Genomic DNA, 6000 nt, shown 5'->3' on the forward strand with positions numbered 1-6000 from the left:
CGCTCAACCAATGAGAGAGGCTTGTTTCCTGCTCCTGTCCAGGCTCCCCCTGCTACAACCTTATTATGAATGGAAAGCAACTAATTTTCCTCATGTGTACGGATTTCTCCAAAGAAGCCAAAATCCCCAATTCTCCAGTGGAGCATCTGAAGGCTCCCCCTGAGAGCTTCCCCCCACCCCAATTTTGTCACATTCCAGCAATCTGCCACAGAGTTATTGCTCCTACCCGATTTTTCCCCATGTGTGAGCTTTTGCCTACTGCTTCCAACCCCCCTTTCTCCTTCTCCCTGCTTGCAATGAGACACTCCCAAACATCGTTACTGCGATAAAGTGCTAAAGCTGAGAAGGACTTTACATAACAATGGAGAAACAACTTTATATCAGAGAAACTACAGAACATCAAAGAATGCACAACATCGCAATAGTGATTTAAGAGAGCAATAGAGAAGTGAAAGAGCACTTTAAGGCAAGTTACTAAAGTTAGCCTTTAACCCTTTAACTGCAGGGGAGCAAGATTTATTTCTTACTTATGAGTAAACATATGTTAAAGATTAAAAGCAGGCTACTTAAGGTGAATGAGTATCCCCACTACTGTGGTAATGTGTGGGGTCACTGCTGCACTCCTGGGGATTTTCTTAATGGGAAAAACTACTTCCATTGGGCAAACAAGAGGGAATGGGGCATCCCACCCATTTGACCACGTCACTGCCAGGTCACAGAGGCTTGCCCAGGATTTAATGCAGGGGGAACATGGCACACTGTAGTAAAACCACCAGGGAGCAACTCAAAACTGCTCTAACTTCACACTAAATTGCTTGCAAAGACAGCACCCTGGAATGCAGAGCAGAAGGCATCTGCCGCTTCCTGGTGTGAGGAGGTGATTGTTGCTGGAAAGCCCATTTCTTTCAAACTGGACACTGGTGCAGATGTAAACATTATTTCAGAAGACCTAACTAGACCATTGCAAAGGAAGGTGCAAAAAATTCCTTGAGGTGTTACCGCGATTGCACTTGGCGGTGCAAGAATGACACCCAGAGGGGCATTTATAGCTCTTTGCAAGAAAGGCACATTTGAGGCAGTTTATATTCTACATTACTGCCAAAGGAGATGCGCCATTATTAGGCTGTGCAGCATGTGTGGCACTGAACCTGGTCAGGTGCGTGCATGAAATCTCACATCAGTTGCCCACCGGTAAAGATGATCTCTTTGGTGCATATTCTGATGTTTTTGACGGCCTGGGATGCATTCCAGACATGCCCCACATTTATGTGGACCCGGCAGAACCCCCTGTTGTTCATGGGTATAGGAAGATTCCCCACACCATAGTGGACCAATGGAAGCCTGGGGGTCATCTCTAAAGTGCTTTAACCCTCCGCATGGGTGAGCACACTTGTCTTCATGCAAAAGAAGAATGGGTCACTGTGTCTAGACCCCATGGACCTTAACAAGGCAGTCAAGAGGCAACATTTCCCCATCCCCATGGTTAATGATGTCCAGAGAAACCTGGCAGGGGAAAAAAACTTCACCATCCTTGATGAAAAAGATAGCTACCGGCAAGTATCACAGGACACTGAATCAGCTGAACTATGAACATTCAACACCCCGTGGCAGTGATATCATTTCAAAAGACTCTCTTTTGACATCAAATCTGCTAGCGAGGTTTTCCAGCAGAAGAACCACGAGTTTTTTGGAGTCAAAATCCCGGGTGTCTACATCATAGCTGATGATACGATCATTGCTGCTGCAAATAAGGCAGAGCATAACACCATTCTGATGCAAGTCCTAGAAAGAGCCCGTGCCACAGGTGTCAAGTTCAATAAAGACAACATGCAATATCAGGTTGAACTTGTCAGATATATGGGTCACATCCACTTGAGTGACACCAGGTGACAGCAAAATGGAGGTCATCAATAAAATTCCTTTACTCAATGATAGAAAGGTTTGTGAAGCCTCTCAGGGACAGGCCAGTACTTGGCTCATGTCATTCCTAATAAATCCAGCCTGACAATGCTGCTTAGGACTGCTGTGCAAAGATAGTGTGTGGCAATGGGATCCAGAACAGCAAATAGCTTTAAAAAAGCTCAAGCAAGCCATTACTTCAGCTCCGGTGCTAAGCTATTATGACCCCACTCAACAGTTGGAAATTCAGGCTGATGCATCTAAAGATGGCCTAGGAGTGGGGTCATTGGAAATAGTGATAGTGCCTCACTTGCAGAATGCTCAGCCCAGAGTCACTTGCCTGACACCAAGCTTTTAAGTACCGGGTAAAGCCAGTTTTATTGTTTTATTGCTGGCCTATTTTTACTGCCTTAGTTTTTATTTGCTGTATTCACTTTAAAGTCATTGTTTTGTTTTTGCTGTTAGTCACTTTGGAAGTTGTTTTACTGAAAGGTGGAACAGAAGTGTTTTACGTTACATTAAATATATATATAATTAGTGATCCCAGGCTATCCATCTCATAAAATACAGTTTCCAAGCTTATTTTCTTGGAGCGTGAGGTAGCATTAGGGAACCAAGACAAACTGGGGCTGTTTGCATGTGATGGCAGCAAGTTGTGGGTTAGTTAAGAACATATCTTTTCACATGTGAAACACCTGGAACACACTGAGGTTGAAATGTGGTTGTTTCACCTTCCTGAAGCGTTGTACGTCAATTAGCAACTACATTGTGCATTCAAAACCACAAAAGGCACATTTAAATTCACATACAAAAATGTACTCTGTGTGTGTGTGTGTGTGTGTGTGTGTAGAGGGAAATCACGTATAAAGCCAAGGGCATTTTCACACATGAGGCTTAAATTAGTCTATCCCTAAATCAGTTTAGAATGTGAGCGTAACATTGGCTAGCATATATATTTTATTTCCTTTGCGCATTCTATCCAGCATTAACAACCAATTCTGGAATGCTCTCCCAGAGAGGTTCATCTGGCATCTACTTTATTTTCCTTTTGGTGCCAGGCTTTTGGTTCCCCACTCTTTAGATGCAATTTTAATCCTGACTGTTTTATGATGTTTTTATCATTTTGTGGCTTTTATGCTTATTTTATTTTTTCTATTTACATTTTCATTGTTCTATTCTTTTCATCAGCAGCCATGGGAATATGATTGAAGAGCAATATAAAAATACATCTAATAAAATAAAAATCCACATGTAGCATAGTGAATGCAAAAGAGACTGAAAGGTGCTTTTAGAAGCACATGTGAAGATTCTCTAAAACTGGCATGGGGAACATGTGGCCCTCCACCAGATGTTGTTGGACTAACTCCCATAGCCATTTTGCAGCCTGAGGTGAAGGAAAAGATGGCACCCCTTCTACCATTCCACATACAGAAGCTAACTGCACTGCCAACAGAATCTTACCTCAACACTTGTGATGGATAGAATCCTCTATCACACCTGAGGGCAGCAGGCCTGTTTAGAGGGTGCAGGACAGGCTGTGTGACACACACAGCACTGTTCTCGAACAGATGGGAATGGCTGGGAGGGAGGGGCTGTTACTATCCCCCCCCCATATCTGCTATCCTTGGGCTATCCAAAATCCACAGTCAAACCTGGGATTCCAATTAATACACTTTATTAAGAGTAAGGCTAAAGGAGAAGGGAGAAATAGCGGGGCAGCAATAAAACAGACAAAAAGAGGCTGTTTCCTATACTATACAATGAGATTCCAACATTTACATGCAAGATGCACAGATCATCCAAAGTGTTTCAAGATGACAACGAATGGCAACCTTCATAGGGAAACGCCTTTCCCAGTCCCAGTATTAATGTCACTCTTCCACCTGCCCATTATACCTGCAGACAGGTGACTAACCACTGATTTCACACACTCCAGTCTCGTGGGCCTGTTCAGCCCTCCAAATTGTAACGGATGGTTGTAGGGAGATTGGTTGCTCTTGTGACCATAGCTGCCACCATGACTGTTTCTGATGCTGACACTGTATATTGTGGTCATTTAACCTTCATGTAGCTTTCGTTCTATGAAGTCACAGTGACACTAGCTGTTTAACATGGGATGTTGTCAGTTTTTTCAGTCATTTTCAAAATACATACAATCCAAAGAACATCTAAGAAATCACATACCAGCCTGAGAAAAATTAGGTGAATCACAGTGCAAATTTGTGCTAGATTGCCCTTTTTTGACCAAATACAACTTTCCTTTCACCCTTATCCCAAGCTCTAATTTTGACCAACTGGTGCTCCAAGTGTTCCCCACAGCAGCTATAATCACAAACTTCAGTGTGTGTGTTTTTAATCTGCACAGTCATGCATACATGCATGCAATCACTTCATGCATATAAAAATATTAAGTTTGGATAAGGAAAAGAAGGGATTAAATAGCCTGCAATCATTGCTGTAATTAAAAGGCTGAATGGGGGTGATGGAAATCAATGTCTAATTATAATCCACAATATATTAAATAAAATTTGAATGGCATTGCTAACTAAAGTTCAACAGGTCCACAATTCATTGACATCCAGGTCATCTTTGGTCACCCGAATACAGTTTAAATCCTCTGCATTTAGGATAGGGACTTACATCCCCCTTCACGCTGTTCTGAAAAGCCGCTGATCTAACCCATGTTTGTTTGGTGCAGCTGGTTTGTGGTTAGCCAACAGGTTGCATATTTTGGCATAAGGCTGAAACTAGAAGCTAAGGACTGTCTGGTTCTGTCAGTCAAGAGTAAAAAGATGAAAGAAGTTTGTGATCTAAAAAGAAGCCATAGGATGTGGAAGTTACTTCCTGCATCCTGCCCCTAAGCCAGATGCTCAACGTCTCCCTGCTAAACAACTGATTGAGAGTGTGGTGGCTTTGGGTGGAGAACTACATTTGCTGTTCATCAGCTTTCTCAGTTTAACAGTAGGAGACTTGTACACCTTACAACTAAGTATTAGGGACAAATACCCTGCTTCCAAGTGCTCCTCCCCAAAGTAGTTTTTCAAGAAAGGGGGGAGGGGCTAACAGACCGCCATTGCAAATATCTGCATGTAACTTATAATTTGGACACCAATTTAAGATACCTGTGTGGGAATGAAGTTTTATTCAGTTGTGCAGATACAAATACTAGAAACCTAGACCCAAATACAAATATTAGTTCTGCACTCAGCCCTGATCTCATGATTGTATCGCTGAAAATATAATCTGGGGCCCTTGTGTAATTTAGGATGGGGTGGAGAAAATTGCCGACAGTAAGCAATGTGAAACGAGCATATACGAAGAGCCTCCTCTCCCCTGCCCCAGCCTCTTTTTGTTGTTATCCTTGATGAGAGAATCTTGTAGAACAAAGTCATGGGAGATAGCCTGATATGCTATCAGCTTCCTCTTTTCGCATTCTACATGCTTTATGTTCCTCTTTCGTTTTCAGAATGTCAGTTGAGGGCTTGCAGTTTGCATTTCTAAATGTCAGATTTTAAGAAGGGAGACAGAGTGGCAAAAGGCAATACCCCATGATTTTCTAGAACCCCTTTCATAACACTCACAGAAAGAGCCATTGCAAAAAATTGTTATCTTGCATCTCAACCCTCAATTTTGTTTACGTCCTCTCCGCTTCTAAAGCTTCCTGCTCATTTATGGGTGCATCAAAAGTCCTTAAGAATCTTTAAGAAACTTCTCTGCAGATGCTTGTTAAGTGGCTGGGGCTGATGAGAATTGTAGTCCAAAACATATGGAAGGCACAAGCATAGAGCATGAGGTAGTATAAAGGGGTTGGTTGTGTGCTGGAGCACATTGGATTTGCACTGGTCCTATCTAAATTTTACTATTTAGATAGTAAATCTAATCTTAAATCATTAAGGACTTTTAAGGCTCTGTCCCAGATATAAGAATAACACACAAGAAAAATAGACTTCTATTAATCCCAAGATTAGAAACTGGTTCCCTACCCACCTATCCTTCTTACCTGATTAAGACGACATTGGAGCAAAAATATAATTCTCAACAAGTGTTGTTGGCTGAGTATCTCTCCCAGCTCCAGCTAGCCTGGGTACCTCTCCCAGTTCC

General features: G+C 42.3%; 1 protein-coding gene across 3 annotated transcripts in view; it reads right to left on the bottom strand.

Moving 5' to 3' along the window:
* SMAGP (small cell adhesion glycoprotein) overlaps nt 1-6000 on the bottom strand; it is a 22362-nt gene extending 16362 nt beyond the window's left edge. For all 3 annotated transcript variants that reach the window (XM_084836873.1, XM_084836876.1, XM_084836872.1), the window contains exon 1: nt 5900-6000. The gene's annotated coding sequence lies outside the window, so the exon portion shown is untranslated. The remainder of the gene's footprint in view (nt 1-5899) is intronic.

Source organism: Heloderma suspectum, chromosome 2, assembly GCF_057233095.1.
Source record: "Heloderma suspectum isolate Gila_16-S chromosome 2, 16-S_ref, whole genome shotgun sequence".
In the NCBI taxonomy this organism is placed as follows: domain Eukaryota; kingdom Metazoa; phylum Chordata; class Lepidosauria; order Squamata; family Helodermatidae; genus Heloderma; species Heloderma suspectum.